The 13,849-nt window shown below is 39.8% G+C and overlaps 1 long non-coding RNA gene across 1 annotated transcript; it reads left to right on the forward strand.

The window, feature by feature from the left end:
• Positions 1 to 4,079: 4,079 nt before the first annotated feature.
• On the forward strand, positions 4,080 to 10,450 carry LOC125933821 (uncharacterized). Its single transcript, XR_007461108.1, has 2 exons — positions 4,080 to 4,787; positions 10,219 to 10,450. It is a non-coding gene; the product is annotated as an uncharacterized LOC125933821 (long non-coding RNA).
• Positions 10,451 to 13,849: the final 3,399 nt, after the last annotated feature.

The raw sequence follows: 13,849 nt of genomic DNA on the forward strand, positions 1-13,849 counted from the left end.
TGGTAACTCCTATTCTGAATTCTGTCACCAGAAATGAGTTTTGCTAATTGTGAAACTCCTTAAAATCACACCGTATGTGTTCTTTTATATCTGGCTTCTTTCACTTAACATAACGTCCTTGAGATCCATCCATATTGTTGCAGTAATAAGCCGTTGTCCTGCTGGTGGGCAATTTGCATTGTTATTTTGCTGTTGTTGCTCCTGTAAGTGGCTGTACAATAAGTATTCTTGGGCCTCCTTGTGTACATGATGAAGAGTCTCTAGGATATATATCTAGAAGTGGAATAACTTAATTGGTTTGATTATCTCTAGTCATCCACTAACATAAACAAAGGTGCTATGAACAGCCTTGCAGATTGCTTTTGGGGCCCCTCCTCACTTCTCTTGAGCTTATACCTCGGAGTGGAATTTCAGAATCACAGGATAGGCATATATTTAGCTTTCAAAGATACTGGGAAACAGTTTTCAAACCAACAGTGATTGAATGAATCTACACTCCCCGCAATGTGTAAGAATTCCAGTTGCTTCATATTTGTGTCCACATATGATATTGTTAGACTTGTTAATTTCAGACATTCTAGTGACTGTGTTGTGGTACCTGACTGTGGTTCTTCCTCTCTACCTCCTCCCGCTCCCCCTTTTCCTCCTCTTCCTCCTTCTCCCTCCTCCCACCCTCCTCCCCCTCTTCCTCCTTCTCCTCCTCCACCTCCTCTTTCTCCTCCTCTTCCTTCTTCCTCTTCTTCCTGTGGCTTTAATTTACACTTTACTAATAAGTAATTAAATTGACCACTTTTTCATATGCTTCAAGTACATTTAATAAGAGAAATATAACAATATAGGTAAGGTCGATATCCCCTTGGTTGTCCTTCGAAGCCCTATCCCCTTCCCTCTCCAGAGACAACCACTACCATGAGCTCAGTAAGCACCCTCCCAGTCCATGTTTTTATAGTGAAACTAAATTTACTTATATGTTTACAGAAAAAAAAATGCATAGTATTGCTTTATGTGTTTTAAAATTTACAGAACTACTTTAATGCTGCAACATGTTTGTTTTCACTCAACATTGTTTTCACATATGTTGATACACACAGATCTAGTTTCTCCACTGAATCTGCCAAATAGAATTCCATTGAATGACTGCAGAACAGTTTGTATATCCAGTCTCCAGTTGATGGACATTTGCATTGTTTCCAATCTTTCTCTGTCACAAACAATGCTTCAGTTAACATGCTCTTACCTATCTCTTATTGCTTACATGAGTCCACCTCTGTGTTTTTTCCTTCTGTAGAACAAGACAAAAGACAAAGGTTAAACCTCTAGTCCACTGAGCCTTCTGGCTTGTTCCATTTTCTATTCCAGGGGCTCCCACGGTCCCAGCCACATGGCCATATTGACAAAGATGATAAGTGACCTCACTGTTCAACTGTGATCTTGTCCCTTCCTGAGGAGGGGTGGGGGATATGTATTTCACCAGCCCTGAACCTAAATTAACCATACAGCCTTACACTAGGATTAACACACTTTTCTGGTTCCAGAAGGCCATTTGGTCACACAGGTCTCCTTCTAGAAAAAGACTTGAGGCAGCTTTTTGTAAAGCAATCACAACTGGATGTCCCGTCCAAATCCCCATAGTAATGTGCCAAAATGAACATGATATGATGAAGGTTAAGGGTCTTGAGGTGAAGAGATAACTCACACAAATCCTTAAAAGCAGAGAACCCTTCCTGGCTATAGTCAGAGGGAGATGTGACTAAGGAAGAATGATCAGAGATACTGACTTTGAAGATGGAGGAAGGGACAACAAGCCAGGAGTATGGATGGTCTCTGGAGGCTGAAAATGGCAAGGAAAGAGACTCTCCCCTAGAGACTCCACAAAGGAGCACAGCTCCACCAATACCCTGACTGTGGCCCACTGAGAATACTTACCGGATTCCTAAAGCACAAACCTGTAAGATAAAACATTTCTATGGTCTTCAACAGCTAAGTTTGTGGTAATCAGTTACAGCAGCAATAAGAAAGAATCTTCTCTGATTTTCTTTTTTTTTGAGAGTTGATTCCAGCTTACATTTTTTAAATTCCTTCAAACGAATATTGTCCTACTGTTTTTGTTGGTTTGTTTTTGTGTTTGTGTTTTTACTCATAATCTTTCTATCTCTGCCAATCTGTCTGTGCTCTGTGGCTGTCCTGTGGCCCTCTATTTATTTGTGCTGCCTTTTCTCTTCTGTTTGGTGTATATCTCTCCAGTCTGTTTTCTTTAGGCATACATTGGTGCATATGCTTTAAATAGAATCATGCCTTATATGCTATTTATAACCTGTGACCATAAGATCAGTCCCCATGTCTTCAAATATTGTTTCTCATCATTTTAATGGGTATGTGCATAGACTACAATTTAATCAGTTCCCCATTTTCCACACTCAGATTATTTTCACTTTTTCATTTTTACAGATGATACTTTGATGAATATTTTAGTAGCTATATATTTAGGCTCATTCATGATTGCTTCCTTAAATAAAGTCATGAATTTACTCATGGAATAAATTCATAAGTTGCTGGGTCAAAGAAAAAACAAAATTCTAAGTCTCTTAGTATGTAATTTCCAACCAACCAACACAAAGATTATACTAATTAAGTTATAGCTTCTGCAGAAAATACAAGGTAATGTTAGCACATCCGTTTCCTTTAGATACTCCCCTCCTGACCAGTCTTCAGAAGTATTAATATCCTGAGCTGTTTTCCTAAGCAAAAAAATTGTCAATAAAATACAGTGAGCTCACATGTTAACAATCTGATGCAAACGAATTACCTCCTCTCTAAAATGTCACCTTTATTAAACTAGTGCTCTCTGAGGTCACCTTACAATATAGTGCCTGTTTTATAAGAGCACATTTGTTTGATTTCAAGGTCCCTATGTGGGGGTGGGCCCTGGGGGCATTCCCATCCGCTTTTGTGCTCTGATTCTCCCTCGCAATGCCGCAATGCCGACTAAGCACTTTGTTTTCAACCACAGGGTCTGGGCTCTGCATAGCTATACCATGCCTTTTAGATTAAATCTGAGTTCTTCCTTCGCGTGGATGCTTTATTCTTATAGCGAACAGAGCACAGAGTTCAGAGAAGGAAGGTCACGTTTTATAATGTTTCTTAATGTCTTAAAACTATGTGCCCCATCTGTTCCAAGTCTGAAAGAAATCAAAGTTAGGCTTACAGAGAACCAGGCACAGGAAATCAATCAATTAATTAACCATTGTTGAATGCCAACAGTGTGTAAGGCAACAGGAATAAGCAAAATCAGAGAGTAAACTTAAAATACATTAGTAAATATTTTACTTTCCTTGAGTTTTACTTTTCCCTGAGTATTAGAGGAACGTTTAAGGTTGCATTGTGTTTTTCTAGATGTTTGGCTTTTGCTTAGCCTGGAAGAAGACTATAGTAGCTTTTATTTTTTTTTCTTTTATTTTTTTTTCAATATATGAAATTTATTGTCAAATTGGTTTCCATACAACACCCACTGCTCATCCCAAAAGGTGCCCTCCTCAATACCCATCACCCACCCTCCCCTCCCTCCCACCCCCCATCAACCCTCAGTTTGTTCTCAGTTTTTAAGAGTCTCTTATGCTTTGGCTCTCTCCCACTCTAACCTCTTTCTTTTTTTTTTCCTTCCCCTCCTCCATGGGTTTCTGTTAAGTTTCTCAGGATCCACATAAGAGTGAAAACATATGGTATCTGTCTTTCTCTGTATGGCTCATTTCACTTAGCATCACACTCTCCAGTTCCATCCACGTTGCTACAAAAGGCCATATTTCGTTCTTTCTCATTGCCACGTAGTATTCCATTGTGTATATAAACCACAATTTCTTTATCCATTCATCAGTTGATGGACATTTAGTAGCTTTTAAACTCTCCTGTTTTCGCTCAAAAGATGCTTTTCAAAATTGAGGAAATTGAGTTTGCCACATGAGTATTGGCTCTATGTGTTTCCTCTTCTATGAAAATGTCTTTTGCCTATTTTTCTACTGGGTTGTTGTCCTTTCCTTTTTGATTTTGTAGCAATTCTTAAGCTATTTTTGATAGATTCTTCGTTATATGTGACATGTCTTCTCTCAATTTGTAGCTTTTTACCTTCTTTACCATGTCTTTTGATGAATACAGGCTTTTGATTTCATTCTAGTCAAATTCATCACACTTCTTTTTTATAGTGAGGTTTTTTTTTTGGTGTCCAGTGTTTAAGAAATCCTCCCCTACCCCCAAGATCTAAATATATTTACCCATATTTTCTCCTAACAATTTTCAGGTTTTTGCTTTTGACATTTGAATCTCTAATCCATCTGGAGTTGATTTGCATGTCTGATGTGAGTTTAGGATCTGACTTACTTTTCACATGGATAATCATTTTTTTCTGTTCCATTTATTGAGTCCCTTGTAAATAATCTAGGAGATGCAAATCAAGACCATAACGAGATATTACTTTACATCCATTCGATTGACAAAAATTAAGACATCTGGCAATACCAAGTTCTGAAGAGGGCAGATCAATAGGATGTCTTACACGTTGCTGGTGAGAGTAGAAATTACTACAACTGCTTTGGGAAACAGTCTGGCATTGTTTTGCAAAGTTGGATTTCATATACCCTGCCATCATCCCACATTCCATTCCTAGGTATAAACCGTGGACAACTCCAGCAGGTGCGCACCAGGAGAGAGAACCGCATATGTGAATCTCCACTGCAGCTCTCTATTACAGCAAGAAATGTGAAAGCCTAAACTCCAGTGTTCAGGAGACCAGATAGGTAAATGCTGGTGTGTTCACGTGATAAAATACGACATAGCGGTGAAGATTAGTGAATCACAGCGGCCACAACAAATGGATGACTCTTAGTAATAGAAAACGAAATGGGAACAGTGTCCCCGAAGATTATACATGGCATAATGTCTTTTCTATAAAAGTCATAAACAATTAAAACTAATCATTATATGGTTTGCATGCATGTAATGTGTGATAAAAAATAATTTATATCAAGAATGAACAAAATACAAAATTTGGAATTGTGGTTACATCATGTGGAAGGAGTCCAGGGTAGGGGGTAAATGGGCCAGGACAGCGCCGTATGGAAGATGGAAGTTATGGTCGGTGTATTCCTTCTCTAATTGGATAATGAGTTCATGGGTGTTCATTATATTATCAACAAATAAACACCCAAGTAGATAAAATAAAAAAGGGTCATGCATAGACCAGAGAGCAGTGGGAGGTAAACTGAGGGTGGTGAGTTCAACGTAGTGCCTGAGTCCATTGAAAATACAATTGGGGCAGATGCGCCTGAGTGGCTCTGTCTGTTGAGCATCTGACTCTTGATTTCAGCTCAAGTCATGACCTCATGGTTTGTGAGATCAAGCCCCACTTCAGGCTCTGTGCTGACAGTGCCTGTTTGGGATTCTCTCTCTCTCCTTCACTCTCTGCCCCTCCTCTCACTCTCTCCTATTTGGACGCATGTCTAAATAAATAAACTTAGGGGCACCTGGGTGGCTCAGTTGGTTAAGCGTCTGACTCTTGATTTCAGCTCAGGTCACGATCTTACTGTTTGTGAGTCTGAGCCCTGCCTTTTTCGGCTCCACACTGACAGCATGGAGCCTGCCTGGAATTCTCTCGCTCCCTCTCTGCCCCTCCCCTGCTCATGCTCTCTCTCTCTCTCTGTCTCAAAATAAATACATAAAACTTTAAAAAAAAATAATTCTAAATAAATAAATAAACTTTAAATAAGAAAATACAGTTTGGGGAGAAAATCCTCCCAGACCCTTTGTAAAATGAGCTGGCTTACAGGTGTGAAGTGACAGTGCTCGAAAACAAAGATCAAAAGCTATTTGGTATAGAGGCACCAGAAACTCATTAGGGTGAGCTTCTGACTTCAGCTCAGGTCATAATCTCACAGTCCGGGAGTTTGAGCCCCACGTTGGGCTCACTGCTGTCAGTGCAGAGACCACTTCAGATCCTCTGTCCCCCTCTCTCTGCTACTACCCCACTCATGTGTGCATGTGCACGCGCTCTCTCCCTCCCTCTCTCTCTCTCTCTCCCTCCTTCCCTCTCTCTCTCTCTCCCTCCCTCTCTCCCTCCCCCTCTCTCTCTCTCCCTCCTTCCCTCTCTCTCTCCCTCCCCCACTCTCTCTCTCTCTCAAAAATAAATAAACATTTTTTAAAAACCTATTTGGTATAAACAACAGGTAGTAATAAGTCAAAATTCCTCCCCTAGTAATTTTTTCACTGGCTCCAGATTAGCTTTAATAAACATGCAGTCTACCTAAATTCCATGTGCTTTCGGGTCTGTTTGGACCAGAAGGACAAGAAAGATCTATAAATCAGTTCTCTAGGGAGGTGCCAGATAAAAGAGAACACTCCAGATTCTTTACGGACTGCCATTCTATCACAAGAATAAGTTAAAGACTGAGTTAACTAGCTTTTTTATAAGTCAGAAGATTGGCTTAAACTTTTCCATGATTTTACGGTTTGCACAGTGTGCTCATATAATGCTTGGTCATGGGGCAAGAAGCCTGAGAACTTATAAAATCAAGGCTGTCAGATGTTTGTGACAAAAAAATAACATTAAAAATAAAACTGAGTTCTGATGTTATTTCAAAACTGATTCTCTGGATAAAAGTTAACTAAAGGCAACCGAAAAGTAGAATGGAAAATACCAGAATGATCTTTTTGTGCTTCAACTTCTTTAAATCTTCATCTAAACAGGAGGCTATCTTACTGTTGTTCTAAAACCCCAGTTCAACAAATATTTGAGTTGCCAAAATATGCAGGGATCATGCTTGGATCTAAGAACAAAAAAATGAACAAGAAAGACAATAGCCACGGAGCTGTAGATGAGTAACATTGAATATAATTAATATATTTTTAATGCCTCATGCATGGTATCTTTTATGAAGCTTTATTTGGCGTTACCGCATCCAGTAAAGTTGATAACCCCTTCCATGTCCCCAGTGGACCTTGCTGTGTTTCCTTTATCATACCCATCCATCATGCGGACTTACAATTATTTGCATACATGTCTGCAGCAGACATCTGTTACTTTTGTTCTGTCCAGGATCTTTTATTTTCAAAAACTCCTTCCTCCACCTTCTGAGGCTGTCAGTTACATGGCCCCACCTCTCCCACACACAGGGGAGGCACCAGATGCAGGCTGGCCACACAGAGAGGGTGGATCTGACCCTGGGAGAGAAAGAATTCATCTCTCCTCCTCAAATACTAGCACTAGTAGTATTTATCACAGACACCTAGAACTTGGCCTCCATAGGAAAATCTAAGAACCCATTGGAGAGCAGAGTTGTGGGATGGAAAAAGACTCAATCCTGATGATACACTTGAAGCCTAAATCTGGAGGTGCCTGAAACCCACAATCCCTGACATTTCCAGTTAGAAGAACCAAATATATTGACTTTTAACTTGTTTGTTAGATTCGTTTTTTATCACTTAAACCTGGGAAAGTCCCAGCTAACACTGTATGTGTCTCCTCTATGAGTGAACTTCTAGAAGCAACTATGAGTAAGGCCTGACTGGTACCGATGTTGGCCACTGCTCACATAGCACGCATAACGCCGAGATGAAATTGCCTAGCCTCTAGAGCAGGTGCATGTAATCCTAAATCCACAAACTCCTGGAAGGATCCACGAGAGGATGTGGATGTGTGGATTTTCTAGGTGAAAAAGTTAATACCTATCATCAAAGTATTGCTTCAAGTATCAAAAATGCTCAAAGGAATCCCAAAACACAAAAATTCAAGAACTCTCACTGGTGGAAAGGCTCTGCCTAGCAAACTCAGTCCGGTTTCAGTGATAGCAGTCATCACATCTGTAGACATAGAGCCAGGGAAGAAAGAGCTTTGCTGGAGCTTTCCAAGTCTAGAGGATGCAGAAGCTTGCTCTATTCCAGATAAAATCATGCCATATTTGTTTGGTTAGTTTGTTTTTATATGGGAGGGATGCCTTCTGGTTTGTTCTTTTAACCCCACTGAAGGATACAGATGGGGAATGTAAGATAAGACAAGATATCCAACCCCTCTGGAGCTCAGCCCCCACCCCACATCACATGACAGAGTCCTCTTGCACACATCGCCCCCCCAATCCATGGGATCCCTTGAGGACTGACTAAATCTAATTCTGTTATTAATCTCTAGCTTCCATTATTTTTTCTTTATTTCTACTTTGTTGTGGTGGTAGTGGTAAATATAAAATTTACCAACTTAACCACTTTCAAGTGCACAGTCCAGTGACATTAAGTACATTCCCACCATTGTGCAACCATCCTTCCCCAGAACTTAGTTTCCTGTGGCTGCCATAACAAACATTACTGCCAATTTGGAGGCTTACAACACCAGAAGTTTATTTGCCCACAGTTCTAGAGGCCAGGCGTCCAAAATCAAGGTGTCAGCAGGACGTGTTCCCTCCAAAGGCTCTAGGGGAAAAATCCTTCCTTGCCTCTTCCAGCTCTTGGTGGCTCCAGGCATTCACTGGCTCGTGGCTTTGTCATTCCTGTCTCTGCCTCTGTCTTCCCATGGCCTTCTCTGTCTCTGTGCCTTCTTTTCTTTCTCTTATAAGGACATTTGTCTTTGGATTTAGGGACTCTTCTCTGGTAATCCAGAAGCATCTAGTCGTGAGGTTTTTAACTTAATGACTTTTGCAAAGACTCTTTTTCCAATTAGGTCATATTCACAGGTTCTGGAGTTTGGAACGTGGACATATTTTGTGGGGGCTACAGTTCAACTCACTGCAGCTGGGTTATCCCAGAAGCATTGCCAAGGTCAAGAGTTGAGGGCAAATGCAATATGAGGGAAGTGATCCCAGGAAGCATTAGCAAGAGAGTGAGAAGTGACAGGGAAGAGAAGGAAGCCAATAGAGAATGCCCTAATGAGCAAGTTACCACTGAGAAAAATGCACTCACTTCCATAGGGAACCTTGGGAAGATGATATAGAACACATTCAGGACTATCCCACCTGCAAAAGCAAGGAAGCTCAGGATCTCTTGTCATTGACTGAAGGCTGTCCTCAGGGGCATTAACTCCCTGACACTTGTCTCCCTCACACTAAGGCAAAGGGAAAGCTCTTGGAGACAGTCATACATATTTGTAATAAGACACTATTTTTGTATCCTGAAATGCTTGGTGTCTCAGAGAAGTGGGTGGGGCACTGACAGTATCTGCCACTAGGCAAGTCAGAAGTTTCCATTTTATTGCTTATATCAAAATTGGACGAAGGAGCTACTAGAATTGTCCACTGATAGATCATTAAAATAATATTTGCTGGAAGATCACTAAGGCATTTGGGGCATAAAGCTGAGAAGAATGTCAAAGAGTTGACTTACATTGATATGCAAATTACTTCCAGTTTCCTTTGCATGTTATTTGAACAAAGTCAATCATTATATATAGTGATTACAGATACATAGTTATAGATAGGATTTTTTAAATGGGGATAAATAGGAATATGTGATATTCATCAATATGAACTATTTATCACTGAAAATAGGTAGCATATTTACTTGTTTTTAACACACTTAGAGCTTTATGGTCACTGCAAATTTTTAAATTTCTTATTTCAACTTATGTAAGTATTTTTCTTCTGGAGAATTAAGATACTATGACTAACACAAAATGGAGAATTTGGAAAGTAAACATCGGTTTAAAGAAAAGAAAAGAATGATGTATAATGTCCTGTTGTTGATAAAGTACTTGTTCTTTTTTTATGGATGAATTTAGATATTTAGGTAAGAGTGATATGATTATTTTATTTTAAAATGTAAGAATTTGGAAAGCCCAGGAAATAACCTCCTTTGCAATTCCATAAACGTATATAATGAAAACTTGCATAAGTCACTCTAAAATTCTTTTAGGATGCATATGAACTAACCTCTATATCCAATTCCCAAATTTCCAGGAAGGAGAATCTGATGGCCCAGTGTGGGTCAGACATCTGCCCCTGGTGGAATCCACTGTGGCCAGTGAGGTGGGGTCACAACCCTTGCTGTCCACTCAACAGGGTCTACGTGGGGGTGGGTAGTACATGATCAATAGTTTTCAGAGAAGGGATTGGTACCTAAAAAAAGCTTGACTACCTGATGAAGGCTTTTATTTAATATGAAAGTGTTTTGTTTTTTTTTAATACATAGACTCCTAGAGAATTGATTTGTATGTTTAACCCATTCTCTAAAAAAAAATTTTTTTTTGAGGGAATGGACTGTGGCCACTCAGGAATATATTGGCACCAGCTCTCCGAAGAATCTCTGAGGCATGCTGATTTTCAGAGATAATTGAAGGTGCTGGATGTGCAGCCGGCCCCCACCACCTCTGTCTCCACGTAAGGTTGAAAGCAGGTCAGCTCTTTGTTCATGGATGGAAACACTCAGAACATGAAGTATCATTTAAACCTCCCTCATATAATAAATTTCCATCCTCCTTCTAGGCAGTGGTCCAACGTGTATTTTAGACTCTTTCCTTAGCATCTGTCAGCGTCTCTACCTCTCACTTTATAAGCCGACCTATATTTTGCTCTTATATTTTTTAATCAGGTTGAGTAATACGGCTACCAGTCTAGGACAAAACTGGATTGATTTGCTGTGACTATGAATAACACAACAGGGAGCAAAAAGGAAACATGTACAGACAGTGTGTCTCCAGAGAGGTTCACAAGACTCTCTGAGGAACATCAGGCTCCAATTCAGCGTTTCCCAGAATTTCAGACGTATTTGTACTTTCTTCATGAACTCTGTTGTATCTGCCTCCTACCTAGAGTAAAAACAAAAATCTGTATTGACATATAATTCCCCTATTTAAAGTGTACAGGTCAGTATTTTTAGCATATGAACAAAGTTGTACAACCATAACCATAATCTAACTTTAGAACATTTTCGTCCCCTTGAGAAGAGAGTCCACATCCACCAGCGGCAGCTCCCCATTCCCAGCACCCGCCCACCTTCAGCCCTAAAGAACCATTAATCTACTTTATGTCTCTATGGATTTGCCTGTTCTGACTTTTCAGATAAATGAAATCATAACATTTGTGGCTGTTTTTTTTTTCACTTACATCATGTTCTCAAGATTCATCCATGTTGTAGCATGAATTAGTACTTCATTATTTTTTATGGCCAAATAATATTTCATTAAAGGTATATACCACTGTATTAGTCAGAACCAACAGGATGTGTGTGTGTGTGTGTATATATGTGTGTGTGTGTGTATATATATATATATATACATATATATATACATATATATATATATATATATAGATTGGCTCATGTTTGTGGAGGTTTAGTGAGTCCAAAATCTGATGGAGTAGGCTGGTAGGCTGGAGACCCAGAGAAGAGGTAGTTTGCAGTTTGAGTCCAAAATACAATCTGCTGGCAGTATTCCTTCTTGCTCAGGGGAGGTCAGTCTTTTGTCTTATTTAGGCCTTCAACTGATTGGATGAGGCCCATCTACATTCGCGTTGGGGGTGGGGGGGCGGGCAGTAACCTGCTTTACTCAGAACCCACCAATTTAAATGTTAATCTCGTCCAAAAAATAGCTTCACAGAAACATCCATAATAATGTTTGACCAAATATCTGGGCCCTATGTCCCAGCCATGTTGACACATCAAATTAACCATCACAATCACGTTTTATTTATCTATGCACCAGGTGATGGAAATTTGTGTTCGTTTCCACTTTCTGGCCATGTACAAATTTTTGTGTGGACATATGTTTTCATTTATCTGGCAGTGAAATTTCTGGGTTAAATGGCAACTCCATGCTTAACATTTTGAGGAACTGCCAAACTGTTTCCCAAAATAGTTGCACCATTTTACATTCCAACCAGCAATGGATGAGGGTTCCAATTGCTCCATAAGTTGGCTAGTACTTGTTGTTATCTGTCTTTTTTTAATATTATCTGTCTTTTTTTTTTATTATAACCATCCTAATAGGTATGAAGTGGTATCTCATTTTCATTTCCCTGATGATTGATGATATAAGTCTCTTTTCATATACTTATCGATTGGCCTTTTGCATATCTCCTTTGCAGAAACAACTATTCAGATTCTTTGCCCATTTGTTAACTAAGTTATTTCTCTTTTTATTATTAAGTTGTAAGGGTTCTTTATAGATTCAGAATACAGGTCATATATGTGATAGATAATTTGTAAATATTTTCGCCCATGCTGTGGGGTTGTTTTTTTTTTTTTTTCATTTTCTTGATAGTATCATTTGTAGCACAGAAGTTTTTACTTTTGATAAAATTCCATTTATTCATTTTTCCCTTTGTTGCTTATTCTCTTGGCTTCATATCTGAGAAATCACTGCCTAACCCAAGGTCTCAAAAATCTGCTTTGATATTTTCTTCCAAGAGTTTTATAGTTTTAGCTCATATATTTGTGCCTAATTTTGAGTTAATTTTTGCATGTGGTGTAAGAAAGGGATCCAACTTCATTCTTTTGCATGTGGTTTTCTGGTCAACCCAGAACCTGAACTTATAACTTTATTTACTTAATTTTTCCTTAAATCAACTCATCTTTTTATGTAAACAAGTTATTTAAAATGTTATAGCAATACTGTAAATGAAAAACAATCATAATTTGTCATAAAAAGAAGAGAACATAAGTATAAATACTGAGAAAACAAAACTACGAAAATACTGAGAAAAAATAATAAAAATGTTTGAAAACACTATAAAATTTTAGGGATACAGATGACTACTGAAGGCCTCCTTTCTTGTGAAAAAGGGAATCAGCAAATGTTGGCAAAGTAGTAGAGATACACTAACACCAAACCGAGTTGTTCCCTGTAAGTAGGATTAAAGGAAGGAATTAAAAAGGAAACAGTTGTCTCGTTGAGTAGTTTGAGGTGAATTAGGGTCTCCCTATGAATGAATAGGCGAATAGGGAATTCCCTTGGCCCCTCTTGGATCCCACCCAGTGGGAAGCACTTCTCTGCATTGCTAGCATCAACGGTAATGGAAAGAACCTGGGGTGGGGAGAGGCCATGGATTTGATCCCAGGCTTCTCACTAATTCCTGAACCTCAGCAAGTTACTCAGCCTGCTGCACCTTGTTCCTAAACTGTAGACAACCTCTTCCTAAGGGGCGGTATGAGGATTCAATACTACGGTACGTGGAAGGCAGTCCAACACAGGGTAGGCATACAGAAAAGTGAGAGCCCTCCTGGCATTCTTGCCACTTCCAGAAAAACAGAGAATCCAGTACCCAAGCAGTTTGTCCCAAAATGTGGCTGGAGGTCTAGCAACATCAGAAATCCCTGGAAGAGGAGCCAGCCCCCACCTCACTGACTCCACTACACACAGTTTGGAGATTGTTCCCACAGACCTGCCTTGGGTCTCTATGGCTTCTGCCACTTCTGCTTTGACAGACTGGCCTTGGTGAATTTTCCCAGCTGAATCTGAGTCCTGTCTGTTCCTGAAGACACAACCTCTGACAACCATTCCCGAGGTCATTTTGAGACTTGGGAAATTTGGTTTAACGAATGACAGGGGCAAAACAAAGCTGAAAGCACAGAGAATCCAAACACACTGCCAAAGTTCAGCTTTCCTAAAGGCAGTAGCAGCAGCTGTGGTCTGTCCCATTCTCTTCCTCTTCCCAGCCTCTGGCAACAGATACTAAAAAGCAGGCATGAGATGCAAACACCATCCACGGGCTGCAGAAAGGTGGCAAGGGCAGGCAAAGCTGGAAAATCCCAACCAAGAATAATCAGTCCCTGAAAAGCCGCACGCTGATTCATACCATGAAGAGCTGCTGAGCCCTTCCGAGACTGTGCCAGGAACTGTGGGTATAGATGCATGAGAGGATATAGGAATCCCAAGCGAGAACCT

This window comes from Panthera uncia (genome assembly GCF_023721935.1).
Source record: "Panthera uncia isolate 11264 chromosome A1 unlocalized genomic scaffold, Puncia_PCG_1.0 HiC_scaffold_16, whole genome shotgun sequence".
Classification (NCBI taxonomy): Eukaryota; Metazoa; Chordata; class Mammalia; order Carnivora; family Felidae; genus Panthera; species Panthera uncia.